We start from the raw sequence: 15,919 nt of genomic DNA, 5'->3' as shown, positions 1-15,919 counted from the left end.
AAAAATTCCCATCTGAACACGGTAGCGGCAGAGGTCACAGTTCGCTGCCCAACTAAGGCATACAGGCGAGAGAGACGCAACTCCAATCCAGCAGAGGCAGGGGAACACTGTCAATGTTCTAGGACAGTTTTCTGAGACCTGCCCAGCTTACAGGCCCTGAGGCGCAGGGTACTCTCACAAGGAGTGGAAAGTTTCAAAAGATGGTGAGGGAGTACCAGCGTCCTCCGTGATTCCTCTGTGCCTTTTAATTATTGGGTATCCAAGCTGGACACTTGGAATGAACTCACTCTGTATTCCTTGGAGGTCCTGGCCTGCCCTGCCGCTAGCGTGTTATCAGAGCGTGTTTTTAGTGCCGCTGGGGGAATTATAACTGATAAGCCTGTCAACTGACAATGCTGACAAGCTGACCCTTATCAAAATGAACAAGGGCTGGATTGGGCCAGACTTCTCATCACCACCAAATGACAGCAGAGTAACATAAAGTCAAATCCACTGTGTTATTTCGGGAGGTGTATTCCCATGCATCGCTTCACACCCACACATGGGTATACGCTTCCTCATTTCGGCTGTTTTTTGCTCTTCTCCTTATCCTCAGCCTCCACGACCACAATACCACCAGGGTGACCATGGTCCATGTTGCCAGCATTGCAAGTTCCTCTGTCCTAATTTTTGGCAGCTTTTGCTTGGAAGGCATAGGCAAAGACTATGGGAGACCCACTCCCCAATAATGGGAATAATGTTTTTAATATGCTGTACTGCATGGCTCTTGTAAGGGGCATTAAAATCGTCTTGTTAAGCTACTGTGACCTCCACGTCTCTTCCAAGGGTCGTTAATATTGTCTTTTTATTCCACTGCGACCTCCACCACTCTTCCAAGGGGCATTAAAAGCGTCTTGTTAAGCTACTGTGACCTCCATGTTTCTTCCACAGGGCGGTGATATTGTCTTTTTATTCCACTGTAACCTCCACCACTCTTCCAAGGGGCATTGATATTGTCTTTTTATTCCACTGCGACCTCCACCACTCTTCCAAGGTGCTTTAAAACCGTCTTGTTAAGCTACTGCGACCTCCACATCTCTTCCAAGGGGCATTAAAACTGTCTTTTTAAACCACTCTGAACTCCACGTCTCTTCTAAGGGGCATTAAAACCGTCTTGTTAAACCACTCTGAACTCCAGAGCTCTTCCAAGGGGCATTGACATGTTGTTTTTAATTACCTCTAACCTCCACGACTCTTGCAACGGGCATTACATTTCCTCCTAATTTTTGTCAGCTTTTGCTTTTCAATGCATAGGCGAACACTAAGGGAGACCCACTCCCCAAATAATGGGTAGAAGGTTTTTAATACGCTGTAATCCACGTCTGTTTCAAGGGGCATTGCAGTGCCTAATAATTTTTGGAAAGCCTTCCATTCCCTGCTTAGGCCAACAGTGTACAGGAGACCCAGTTGCTATAAATGGAAAAAACGGTTTAGTTAAGGCACTCTGACCTACATGTCACTTCCAAGGGGCATTGGAGTGCCTCGAAATTTTTGGTAGGCATTGCATTCACTGTATGCCTTATAACTGTGTAGCTGAACCGCTCCTTTTGGTACAGAAACAAATCCTACAAGACATGTGTGGTTGGCTGGCCTGATATTGATGTGAATGGTCCCTGTTTCTCCTGCTCTTTCTCCTTTGCCACCATCTCATCCATCATTAATCACCTGAAGCTTTGTTTTAATGGGAGTCATGGAATTGGGATAGTAGCAGGAAAACATCCAGCAATCCTCGAAGGAGGTAGAATATGCGCCAAAACGCTGACCACCTCAGGCCTAGCTGCTACTACATACATGCGCTTGCATTCCAAGGAACAGAAAGCTAAGGAGGTGGATGGCCTCATGATCATGAATAATTTACTCGTTGTGTAGGAGGCCGACCACTGCTGCTGTCTACCTTCTGAACTTTGTGTTGAAGCCTGATTGACCCAGGACCTGCAATCCTCTATGTCTGGTGGACGTGTTGCATCCCAGTGTCCAACTGTGTCCCGGCTTCCACAATATTAACCCAGTGTGAAGGCGTCAGTGAGATGGACCATTCCTGGCCACATTCACTTGTCCACGTGTTTGTGGTTAGGCTGTCCTTCCCACTAAATGCACTGGGGAGGGCACAGGTAATGTTTTGGTATGAGCGCTTGTGTATAAGGCGCACCGGGACAAATAGGGGCGGCTGGGGACCGTTTATGGACACCCGGCCACCCCCACGTGGCTGGGGACTGTGTGTGGGCACCCGGCCGCGGGGCGGCTGGGGACTGAGTATGGACACAGGGCCGCCCCCTGGCGGCTGGGGACCAAGCGTGGACACCCGGCCGCCGGGCGGCTGGGGACTGAGTATGAATACCAGGCTACCGACGCAGCCATGACGTGGTGGCCAGATTCCACCTCCACATGCCTAAAAGGCCCAATTTCAAGTGCAAGCAAGCTAGCAGTATGGTATTGCAGCCTGGGGGTGGGTGGGTGGCAGGCTGCATACTTGCGCTTGTATTGCAAGTTATGGGGGAGGTACAATTGAACACTGCCCTGGGACAAGGACTTGCACGGGGATAGTTGCAAGTCTGCATCTTCTGATGCGGCAAGGATCACTTCTGATGGGCACACTTTTAGGCAGTGACCTGGGTGTCAGAGATGCTTCCAGGGGTCTTCCCCATGCTGTTCCCATGTCTTTTTAGCACTGTATGCATGTGTCACACAGCACATGGCCAGATAAGGTTGTAAAATGTTAAAATGACATTGCCCGGTGAATGCATTTGTCACGGTTGAAAGCAATACAAACGTGCAAAAACGCATAAAAAATGCTACTTGTGAACATAGCCCAAGGTGTGGAGGAGTATTTTTGTTTTTGGTTATTTATTTTACCTTATACACAAGTCTTTACCCTGGAAAGGATGTTCCTTAACCCCTTTCCGACCTGGTCAGTAATAGTACGCACCAGGTCGGGAAGGCCGGATCAGTGGGGGCTACGGCGGTGAGCACGCACTGAAGCGAGCACATGTCAGCTGATTATTGGAATCGCAATCCACCCATGGCTGTTAACATGTTAAATCTCTGACAGTGGCATTTAACTCGCGCTTCCGGGAGTCTTAAGCCCCGCCCATCAGTGACCCCGTCACGTGATCGCGGGTCACCAATGGGTGGGCATGACAACTCAGGGTCTGCAGCAGACGCCTGTGGTTGTAATGTCTCAATTGCTATGAGCGCCACCTAGTGGTCAGCGCTCATAGCAAGTGAGCATTTCTCCTGCATACAAGCGATCTGCTCATCGCTTGTATGCAGTAGAAGCAATCAGACAACTGCTGCTTCTAGTCTCCTCTGGAGACTATAGAAGCAAGCAGAAAGTGTAAAAAAAAAGTTTTTAAAAAAATAAAAAAAATAAAAAATATATAAAAGTTTAAGTCACCCCCCTTTCGCCCCATTCAAAATATAATATATATATATATAAAAAAAAAAAACACATACACATATTTGGTATCACCGAGTTCAGAATCGCCCGATCTATCAATATATAAGAAGAATTAATACAATTAGTAAACGGCGTAACGAGAAAAAAAATTTAAACGCCAGGATTAAGGTTTTTTTTGTCGCTACAACTTTGCAATAAAATGCAATAACGGGTGATCAAAACATCGGATCTACCCCAAAATAGTATCAATAAAAACGTCAGCCCGGCATGCAAAAAATAAGCCCTGACCTGGCCCCAGATCCCAAAAAATAGAGAAGCTAAGGGTCTCGGAAAATGGCGTAATTTTTTTTGGTTTTTTTTTAGCAAGCTTTGGATTTTTTTTTCACCACTTAAATAAAAAAGAACCTATACATTTTTGGTGTCTATGAACTTGTAACGACCTGGAAAATAATGATGGCGGGTCAGTTTTAGCAATCTGTGAACGTGGTAAAAAAAGGACCCAAAAAACAACTGTGGAATTGCATTTTTTTTGCAGTTTCACTGCACTTGGAATTTTTTTCCCATTTTCCAGCACACGATATGGTAAAACCAGCGATTGTGTTTAAAAGTACAACTCGTCCCACAAAAAATAAGCCCTCACATGGCCATATTGAACGAAAATTAAAAAAGTTCTGGCTCTGGGAAGAAGGGGAGCAAACAAGGAAAACACAAAAACAGAAAGACCCATGGTCGTTAAGAGGTTAACATATTTCACAGGAAAGCACTTTCACTTTCGTTTTTGAACGTTTTATTGTGAGCCTGTAAAAGTGGCTTAATACCTCTGACCACGTTGTTGACAGCAGTGACCTGGGGGTCAGAAATGCTTCCAGGGGCGATCCCCATGCTGTCCCCATGTCATTTGAGCACTGTCACTATCGTTTTGGGCACTTTTTAGGCTTTCTACAGACTGCCGGGGGAGCCGCCGCAAAAATGTTCGGGTCTCCCATAGACTAACATTGGGCTCGTTGCTCGGGTCGAGGACCCGAGTATCACAGTGAGCTCGGCCCAAGCTTCGAGCACCCGAGCATTTTAGTGCTCGCTCAACACTACTGATAAACGCCAGAAAAATGACTAAGTCCAAAAAAAAAATTATTTAAACTTTTTTCAATTTTACCCCCATGGGATATATATTCTACCCACACACATTTGGAACTCTCCTGGGGTACCCTCACACATATTATTCCCTCATTTAGTGGACATTTTCACAAAATTGAAATTTTCAAAAATTCAGAAAACTGGCTGAAAACGACTAAATATCAAGGACTCATCGGGCTAACCGCTCCGGAACTGAAATCGGAACAATCACTGACATTTTCCATCTCTGAAAGTCTGATAAACGCCGGAAAAATGAGTAAGTCCAAAAAAAAAATTTTTTTCCACTTTTTTCAATTTTACCCCCCGTAGTATATATTTTCAACCCACACACATTTGGAACTCTCTTGGGGTACCCTCACACATATTATTCCCTCATTTAGTGGACATTTTCACAAAATTGAAATTTTCAAAAATTCAGAAAACTGGCTGAAAACGACTAAATATCAAGGACTCATTGGGCGATTCACTTTGAAACTGTAATGGAACGCTCACTGACATTTCCCCTCTCTGAAAGTCTGATAAACGCCGGAAAAATTAGTAAGTCCAAATGAAAAATATTTTAAACTTTTTTCAATTTTACCCCCATGGGATATATATTCTACCCACACACATTTGGAACTCTCCTGGGGTACCCTCACACATATTATTCCGTTATTTAGTGGATATTTTCACAAAAAAGTGAAATTTTCAAAAATTTAGAAAATTGGCTGAAAACTAATAAATATCAATGACTCATGGGCCGAATCGCTCTGAAACTGAAATCGGAATGCTCACTGACATTTCCCCTCTCTGAAAGTCTGATATACGCCGGAAAAATGACTAAGTCCAAAAAAAATTTTTTTTCCACTATTTTCAATTTTACCCCCGTGGGATATATATTCCACTCACACACATTTGGAACTCTCCTGGGGTACGCTCACACATATTAGTCCCTCATTTAGTGGATATTTTCACAAAAAAGTGAAATTTTCAAAACTTCTGAAAATTGGCTGAAAACGACTAAATATCAAGGACTCTTCAGGCGAATCGCTCTGGAACTGAAATCGGAATGCTCACTGACATTTCCCCTATCTGAAAGTCTGATAAACGCCGGAAAAATGACTAAGTCAAAAAAAATGTTTTCAACTTTTTGCAATTTTACCCCCGTGGGATATAAATTCTACCCACACACATTTGGAACTCTCCTGGGGTACCCTCACACATATTATTCCCTCATTTAGTGGATATTTTCACAAAAAAGTGAAATTTTCAAAAATTCTGAAAATTGGCTGAAAACGACTAAATATCAAGGACTCATCGGTCGAATCACTCTGGAACTGAAATCGGAATGCTCACTGACATTTCCCCTATCTGAAAGTCTGATAAACGCCGGAAAAATGACGAAGTCCAAAAAAAAAAATGTTTTTAACTTTTTGCAATTTTACCCCCGTGGGATATTTTTTCTACCCACACACATTTGGAACTCTCCTGGGGTACCCTCACACATATTATTCCCTCATTTAGTGGATATTTTCACAAAAAAGTGAAATTTTCAAAAGTTCAAAAAATAGGCTGAAAACGACTAAATATCAAGGACTCATCGGGAAAATCGCTCTGGAACTGAAAACAGAATGCTCACTGACATTTCCCCTATCTGAAAGTCTGATAAACGCCGGAAAAATGACTAAGTCCAAAAAAAAAAATTTTTTCAACTTTTTGCAATTTTACCCCCGTGGGATATATTTTCTACCCACACACATTTGGAACTCTCCTAGGGTACCCTCACACATATTATTTCCTCATTTAGTGGATATTTTCACAAAAAAGTGAAATTTTCAAAACTTCAGAAAATTGGCTGAAAACGACTAAATATCAAGGACTCATCGGGCGAATCGCTCTGGAACTGAAATCGGAACGCTCACTGACATTTCCCCTATCTGAAAGTCTGATAAACGCCGCAAAAATGACTAAGTCCAAATAAAAATTTTTTTCAACTTTTTGCAATTTTACCCCCGTGGGATATATTTTCTACCCACACACATTTTGAACTCTCCTAGGGTACCCTCACACATATTATTTCCTCATTTAGTGGATATTTTCACAATAAAGTGAAATGTTCAAAACTTCAGAAAATTGGCTGAAAACGACTAAATATCAAGGACTCATCGGGCGAATCGCTCTGGAACTGAAATGGGAACGCTTACTGACATTTCCCCTATCTGAAAGTCTGAAAAACACCGCAAAAATGACTAAGTCCAAAAAAAATTTTTTTTCAACTTTTTGCAATTTTACCCCCGTGGGATATATTTTCTACCCACACACATTTGGAACTCTCCTGGGGTACCCTCACACATATTATTTCCTCAATTAGTGGATATTTTCACAAAAAAGTGAAATTTTCAAAAATTCAGAAAATTGTCTGAAAACTAAATATCAAGGACTCATCAGGAAAATCGCTCTGGAACTGAAATCGGAACGCTCACTGACATTTCCCCTATCTGAAAGTCTGATAAACGCCGGAAAAATGACTAAGTCCAAAAACAAAATGTTTTCAACTTTTTGCAATTTTACCCCCGTGGGATATATATTCTACCCACTCACATTTGGAACTCTCCTAGGGTACCCTCTCACATATTATTTCCTCATTTAGTGGATATTTTCACAAAAAAGTGAAATGTTCAAAACTTCAGAAAATTGGCTGAAAATGACTAAATATCACGGACTCTTCGGGCGAATCCCTCTGGAACTGAAATCGGAACGCTCACTGACATTTCCCCTATCTGAAAGTCTGATAAACGCCGGAAAAATGACTAAGTCCAAAAAAAAAATGTTTTCAACTTTTTGCAATTTTACCCCCGTGGGATATATATTCTACCCACACACATTTGGAACTCTCCTAGGGTACCCTCTCACATATTATTTCCTCATTTAGTGGATATTTTCACAAAAAAGTGAAATGTTCAAAACTTCAGAAAATTGGCTGAAAACGACTAAATATCATGGACTCTTCGGGCGAATCTCTCTGGAACTGAAATCGGAACGCTCACTGACATTTCCCCTATCTGAAAGTCTGAAAAACACCGCAAAAATGACGAAGTCCAAAAAAAAAAATTTTTCAGCTTTTTGCAATTTTACCCCCGTGGGATATATATTCTACCCACACACATTTGGAACTCTCCTGGGGTACCCTCACACATATTATTCCCTCAATTTGTGGATATTTTCACAAAAAAGTGAAATTTTCAAAAATTCTGAAAATTGGTTGAAAACGACTAAATATCAAGGACTCATCGTGCGAATCGCTATGGAACTGAAATCGGAATCCTCACTGACATTTCCCCTATCTGAAAGTCTGATAAACGCCGGAAAAATGACTAAGTCCAAAAAAAATTTTTTTTCAACTTTTTGCAATTTTACCACCTTGGGATATATTTTATACCCACACACATTTGGAACTCTCCTAGGGTACCCTCACACATATTATTTCCTCATTTAGTGGATATTTTCACAAAAAAGTGACATTTTCAAAAATTCAGAAAATTGTCTGAAAACTAAATATCAAGGACTCATCAGGAAAATCGCTCTGGAACTGAAATCGGAACGCTCACTGACATTTCCCCTATCTGAAAGTCTGAAAAACACCGCAAAAATGACGAAGTCCAAAAAAAAAAATTTTTCAGCTTTTTGCAATTTTACCCCCGTGGGATATATATTCTACCCACACACTTTTGGAATTCTCCTGGGGTACCCTCACACATATTATTCCCTCAATTAGTGGATATTTTCACAAAAAAGTGAAATTTTCAAAAATTCTGAAAATTGGCTGAAAACGACTAAATATCAAGGACTCATCGTGCGAATCGCTATGGAACTGAAATCGGAATGCTCACTGACATTTCCCCTATCTGAAAGTCTGATAAACGCCGGAAAAATGACTAAGTCCAAAAAAAAAATTTTTTCAACTTTTTGCAATTTTACCCCCGTGGGATATATTTTCTACCCACACACATTTGGAACTCTCCTAGGGTACCCTCACACATATTATTTCCTCATTTAGTGGATATTTTCACAAAAAAGTGAAATTTTCAAAACTTCAGAAAATTGGCTGAAAACGACTAAATATCAAGGACTCATCGGGCGAATCGCTCTGGAACTGAAATCGGAACGCTCACTGACATTTCCCCTATCTGAAAGTCTGATAAACGCCGCAAAAATGACTAAGTCCAAATAAAAAATTTTTTCAACTTTTTGCAATTTTACCCCCGTGGGATATATTTTCTACCCACACACATTTTGAACTCTCCTAGGGTACCCTCACACATATTATTTCCTCATTTAGTGGATATTTTCACAATAAAGTGAAATGTTCAAAACTTCAGAAAATTGGCTGAAAACGACTAAATATCACGGACTCTTCGGGCGAATCTCTCTGGAACTGAAATCGGAACGCTCACTGACATTTCCCCTATCTGAAAGTCTGAAAAACACCGCAAAAATGACGAAGTCCAAAAAAAAAAATTTTTCAGCTTTTTGCAATTTTACCCCCGTGGGATATATATTCTACCCACACACATTTGGAACTCTCCTGGGGTACCCTCACACATATTATTCCCTCAATTTGTGGATATTTTCACAAAAAAGTGAAATTTTCAAAAATTCTGAAAATTGGTTGAAAACGACTAAATATCAAGGACTCATCGTGCGAATCGCTATGGAACTGAAATCGGAATCCTCACTGACATTTCCCCTATCTGAAAGTCTGATAAACGCCGGAAAAATGACTAAGTCCAAAAAAAATTTTTTTTCAACTTTTTGCAATTTTACCACCTTGGGATATATTTTATACCCACACACATTTGGAACTCTCCTAGGGTACCCTCACACATATTATTTCCTCATTTAGTGGATATTTTCACAAAAAAGTGACATTTTCAAAAATTCAGAAAATTGTCTGAAAACTAAATATCAAGGACTCATCAGGAAAATCGCTCTGGAACTGAAATCGGAACGCTCACTGACATTTCCCCTATCTGAAAGTCTGAAAAACACCGCAAAAATGACGAAGTCCAAAAAAAAAAATTTTTCAGCTTTTTGCAATTTTACCCCCGTGGGATATATATTCTACCCACACACTTTTGGAATTCTCCTGGGGTACCCTCACACATATTATTCCCTCAATTAGTGGATATTTTCACAAAAAAGTGAAATTTTCAAAAATTCTGAAAATTGGCTGAAAACGACTAAATATCAAGGACTCATCGTGCGAATCGCTATGGAACTGAAATCGGAATGCTCACTGACATTTCCCCTATCTGAAAGTCTGATAAACGCCGGAAAAATGACTAAGTCCAAAAAAAAAATTTTTTCAACTTTTTGCAATTTTACCCCCGTGGGATATATTTTCTACCCACACACATTTGGAACTCTCCTAGGGTACCCTCACACATATTATTTCCTCATTTAGTGGATATTTTCACAAAAAAGTGAAATTTTCAAAACTTCAGAAAATTGGCTGAAAACGACTAAATATCAAGGACTCATCGGGCGAATCGCTCTGGAACTGAAATCGGAACGCTCACTGACATTTCCCCTATCTGAAAGTCTGATAAACGCCGCAAAAATGACTAAGTCCAAATAAAAAATTTTTTCAACTTTTTGCAATTTTACCCCCGTGGGATATATTTTCTACCCACACACATTTTGAACTCTCCTAGGGTACCCTCACACATATTATTTCCTCATTTAGTGGATATTTTCACAATAAAGTGAAATGTTCAAAACTTCAGAAAATTGGCTGAAAACGACTAAATATCACGGACTCTTCGGGCGAATCTCTCTGGAACTGAAATCGGAACGCTCACTGACATTTCCCCTATCTGAAAGTCTGAAAAACACCGCAAAAATGACGAAGTCCAAAAAAAAAAATTTTTCAGCTTTTTGCAATTTTACCCCCGTGGGATATATATTCTACCCACACACTTTTGGAATTTTCCTGGGGTACCCTCACACATATTATTCCCTCAATTAGTGGATATTTTCACAAAAAAGTGAAATTTTCAAAAATTCTGAAAATTGGCTGAAAACGACTAAATATCAAGGACTCATTGGGAAAATCGTTCTGGAACTGAAATCGGATTGCTCACTGACATTTCCCCTATCTGAAAGTCTGATAAACGGCGGAAAAATGACTAAGTCCAAAAAAAAAATTTTTTTCAACTTTTTGCAATTTTACCCCCGTGGGATATATTTTCTACCCACACACATTTGGAACTCTCCTAGGGTACCCTCACACATATTATTTCCTCATTTAGTGGATATTTTCACAAAAAAGTGAAAATTTCAAAACTTCAGAAAATTGGCTGAAAACGACTAAATATCAAGGACTCATCGGGCGAATCACTCTGGAACTGAAATCGGAACGCTCACTGACATTTCCCCTATCTGAAAGTCTGATAAACGCCGCAAAAATGACTAAGTCCAAATAAAAAAATTTTTCAACTTTTTGCAATTTTACTCCCGTGGGATATATTTTCTACCCACACACATTTTGAACTCTCCTAGGGTACCCTCACACATATTATTTCCTCATTTAGTGGATATTTTCACAATAAAGTGAAATGTTCAAAACTTCAGAAAATTGGCTGAAAACGACTAAATATCAAGGACTCTTCAGGCGAATCTCTCTGGAACTGAAATCGGAATGCTCACTGACATTTCCCCTATCTGAAAGTCTGATAAACGCCGCAAAAATGACTAAGTCCAAAAAAAAAATTTTTTCAACTTTTTGCAATTTTACCCCCGTGGGATATATATTATACCCACACACATTTGGAATTCTCCTGGGGTAGCCTCACACATATTATTCCCTTATTTAGTGGATATTTTCCCAAAAAAGTGAAATTTTCAAAACTACAGAAAATTGGCTGAAAACGACTAAATATCAATGACTCTTCGGGCGAATCACTCTGGAACTGAAATCAGAACGCTCACTGACATTTCCCCTATCTGAAAGTCTGATGAACGCCGGAAAAATGACTAAGTCCAAAAAAAATTTTTTTTCAACTTTTTTGCAATTTTACCCCCGTGGGATATATTTTCTACCCACACACATTTGGAACTCTCCTGGGGTACCCTCACACATATTATTTCCTCAATTAGTGGATATTTTCACAAAAAAGTGAAATTTTCAAAACTTCAGAAAATTGGCTGAAAACGACTAAATATCAAGGACTCATCGGGCGAATCGCTCTGGAACTGAAATGGGAACGCTTACTGACATTTCCCCTATCTGAAAGTCTGAAAAACACCGCAAAAATGACGAAGTCCAAAAAAAAAAATTTTTCAACTTTTTGCAATTTTACCCCTGTGGGATACATATTCTACCCACACACATTTGGAACTCTCCTGGGTTACCCTCACACATATTATTCCCTCATTTAGTGGATATTTTCCCAAAAAAGTGACATTTTCAAAACTTCAGAAAATTGGCTGAAAACGACTAAATATCAAGGACTCATCGGGCGAATCGCTATGGAACTGAAATCGGAAAGCTCACTGACATTTCCCCTATCTGAAAGTCTGATAAACGCCGGAAAAATGACTAAGTCCAAAAAAAATTTTTTTTAAACTTTTTGCAATTTTACCACCTTGGGATACATCTTCTACCCACAAACATTTGGAACTCTCCTAGGGTACCCTCACACATATTATTTCCTCATTTAGTGGATATTTTCACAAAAAAGTGACATTTTCAAAAATTCAGAAAATTGTCTGAAAACGACTAAATATCAAGGACTCATCGGGCAACTCGCTCTGAAACTGAAATCGGAACGCTCACTGACATTTCCCCTACCTGAAAGTCTGATAAACTCCGGAAAAATTACTAAGTCCAAAAAAATTTTTTTTAAAACTTTTTGCAATTTTACCACCTTGGGATATATCTTCTACCCACACACATTTGGAACTCTCCTAGGGTACCCTCACACATATTATTTCCTCATTTAGTGGATATTTTCACAAAAAAGTGAAATGTTCAAAACTTCAGAAAATTGGCTGAAAACGACTAAATATCACGGACTCTTCGGGCGAATCTCTCTGGAACTGAAATCGGAACGCTCATTGACATTTCCCCTATTTGAAAGTCTGAAAAACAGCGCAAAAATGACGAAGTCCAAAAAAAAAAATTTTTCAACTTTTTGCAATTTTACCCCCGTGGGATATATATTCTACCCACACACATTTGGAATTCTCCTAGGGTACCCTCACACATTTTATTTCCTCATTTAGTGGATATTTTCACAAAAAAGTGACATTTTCAAAAATTCTGAAAATTGTCTGAAAACGACTAAATATCAAGGACTCATCGGGCAAATCGCTCTGGAACTGAAATCGGAAAGCTCACTGACATTTCCCCTATCTGAAAGTCTGATAAACGCCGGAAAAATGACTAAGTCCAAAAAAAAAATTTTTTCAACTTTTTGCAATTTTACCCCCGTGGGATATATATTCTACCCACACACATTTGGAACTCTCCTAGGGTACCCTCACACATATTATTTCCTCATTTAGTGGATATTTTCACAAAAAAGTGACATTTTCAAAACTTCAGAAAATTGGCTGAAAACAACTAAATATCAAGTACTCATCGGGCGAATCGCTCTGAAACTGATATCGGAACGCTCACTGACATTTCCCCTCTCTGAAAGTCTGATAAACGCCGGAAAAATGACTAAGTCCAAAAAAAATTTTTTTTTCAACTTTTTGCAATTTTACCCCCGTGTGATATATTTTCTACCCACACACATTTGGAACTCTCCTAGGGTACCCTCACACATATTATTTCCTCATTTAGTGGATATTTTCACAAAAAAGTGACATTTTCAAAAATTCAGAAAATTGTCTGAAAACGACTAAATATCAAGGACTCATCGGGCAAATCGCTCTGAAACTGAAATCGGAACGCTCACTGACATTTCCCCTACCTGAAAGTCTGATAAACGCCGGAAAAATGACTAAGTCCAAAAAAATTTTTTTTAAAACTTTTTGCAATTTTACCACCTTGGGATATATCTTCTACCCACACACATTTGGAACTCTCCTAGGGTACCCTCACACATATTATTTCCTCATTTAGTGGATATTTTCACAAAAAAGTGAAATGTTCAAAACTTCAGAAATTTGGCTGAAAACGACTAAATATCACGGACTCTTCGGGCGAATCTCTCTGGAACTGAAATCGGAACGCTCATTGACATTTCCCCTATCTGAAAGTCTGAAAAACACCGCAAAAATGACGAAGTCCAAAAAAAAAAATTTTTCAACTTTTTGCAATTTTACCCCCGTGGGATACATATTCTACCCACACACATTTGGAACTCTCTTGGGGTACCCTCACACATATTATTCCCTCATTTAGTGGATATTTTCCCAAAAAAGTGACATTTTCAAAACTTCAGAAAATTGGCTGAAAACGACTAAATATCAAGGACTCATCGGGCTAATCGCTATGGAACTGAAATCGGAATCCTCACTGACATTTCACCTATCTGAAAGTCTGATAAACGCAGGAAAAATGACTAAGTCGAAAAAAAAAATGTTTTCAACTTTTTGCAATTTTACCCTCGTGGGATATATATTCTACCCACACACATTTGGAACTCTCCTAGGGTACCCTCACACATATTATTTCCTCATTTAGTGGATATTTTCACAAAAAAGTGACATTTTCAAAAATTCAAAAAATTGTCTGAAAATGACTAAATATCAAGGACTCATCAGGAAAATCGTTCTGGAACTGAAATCGGAATGCTCACTGACATTTCCCCTATCTGAAAGTCTGATAAACGCCGGAAAAATGACTAAGTCCAAAAAAAATTTTTTATCAACTTTTTGCAATTTTACCCCCGTGGGATATATTTTCTACCCACACACATTTGGAACTCTCCTAGGGTACCCTCTCACATATTATTTCCTCATTTAGTGGATATTTTCACAAAAAAGTAAAATTTTCAAAACTTCAGAAAATTGGCTGAAAACGACTAAATATCAAGGACTCATCGGGCGAATCGCTCTGGAACTGAAATCAGAAAGCTCACTGACATTTCCCCTATCTGAAAGTCTGATAAACGCCGGAAAAATGACTAAGTCCAAAAAAAAAAATTTTTCAACTTTTTGCAATTTTACCCCCGTGGGATATATTTTCTACCCACACACATTTGGAACTCTCCTAGGGTACCCTCACACATATTATTCCCTCATTTAGTGGATAGTTTCCGAAAAAAGTGACATTTTCAAAACTTCAGAAAATTGGCTGAAAACGACTAAATATCAAGGACTCATCGGGCGAAAGGCTCTGGAACTGAAATCGGAATGCTCACTGACATTTCCCCTATCTGAAAGTCTGATAAACACCGCAAAAATGACGAAGTCCTGAAAAAAATTTTTTTTCAACTTTTTGCAATTTTACCCCCGTAGGATATATTTTCTACCCACACACATTTGGAACTCTCCTGGGGTACCCTCACACATTATTTCCTCATTTAGTGGATATTTTCACAAAAAAGTGACATTTTCAAAACTTCAGAAAATTGGCTGAAAACGACTAAATATCAAGGACTCATCGGACGAATCGCTCTGGAACTGAAATCGGAATGCTCACTGACATTTTCCCTATCTGAAAGTCTGATAAACACCGCAAAAATGACGAAGTCCAAAAAAAATTTTTTTTCAACTTTTTGTAATTTTACCCCCGTGGGATATATATTCTATCCACACACATTTGGAACTCTCCTGGGGTACCCTCACACATATTATTTCCTCAATTAGTGGATATTTTCACAAAAAGGTGAAATTTTCAAAAATTCTGAAAATTGGCTGAAAACGACTAAATATCAAGGACTCATCGGGCGAATCGCTTTGGAACTGAAACCGGAATGCTCACTGACATTTCCCCTATCTGAAAGTCTGATAAACGCCGGAAAAATGACAGTCCAAAAAAAATTTTTTTAAAACTTTTTGCAATTTTACCCCCGTGGGATATATTTTCTACCCACACACATTTGGAACTCTCCTAGGGTGCCCTCACACATTTTATTTCCTCATTTAGTGGATATTTTCACAAAAAAGTAAAATTTTGAAAACTTCAGAAGATTGGCTGAAAACGACTATATAACAAGGACTCATCGGGCGAATCGCTCTGAAACTGAAATCGGAACGCTCACTGACATTTCCCCTATCTGAAAGTCTGATAAACGCCGGAAAAATGACTAAGCCAAAAAAAAAATTCTTTTTCAACTTTTTGCAATTTTACCCCCGTGAGATATATTTTCTACCCACACACATTTGGAATTCTCCTAGGGTACCCTCACACAT

This window comes from Phyllobates terribilis, unplaced genomic scaffold (genome assembly GCF_046119375.1).
Source record: "Phyllobates terribilis strain yellow unplaced genomic scaffold, ASM4611937v1 Scaffold_13__5_contigs__length_258822181, whole genome shotgun sequence".
Taxonomy (NCBI): Eukaryota; Metazoa; Chordata; class Amphibia; order Anura; family Dendrobatidae; genus Phyllobates; species Phyllobates terribilis.
The sequence above is the reverse complement of the archived record's forward strand: the minus strand, read 5'-3'. Positions refer to the sequence as shown.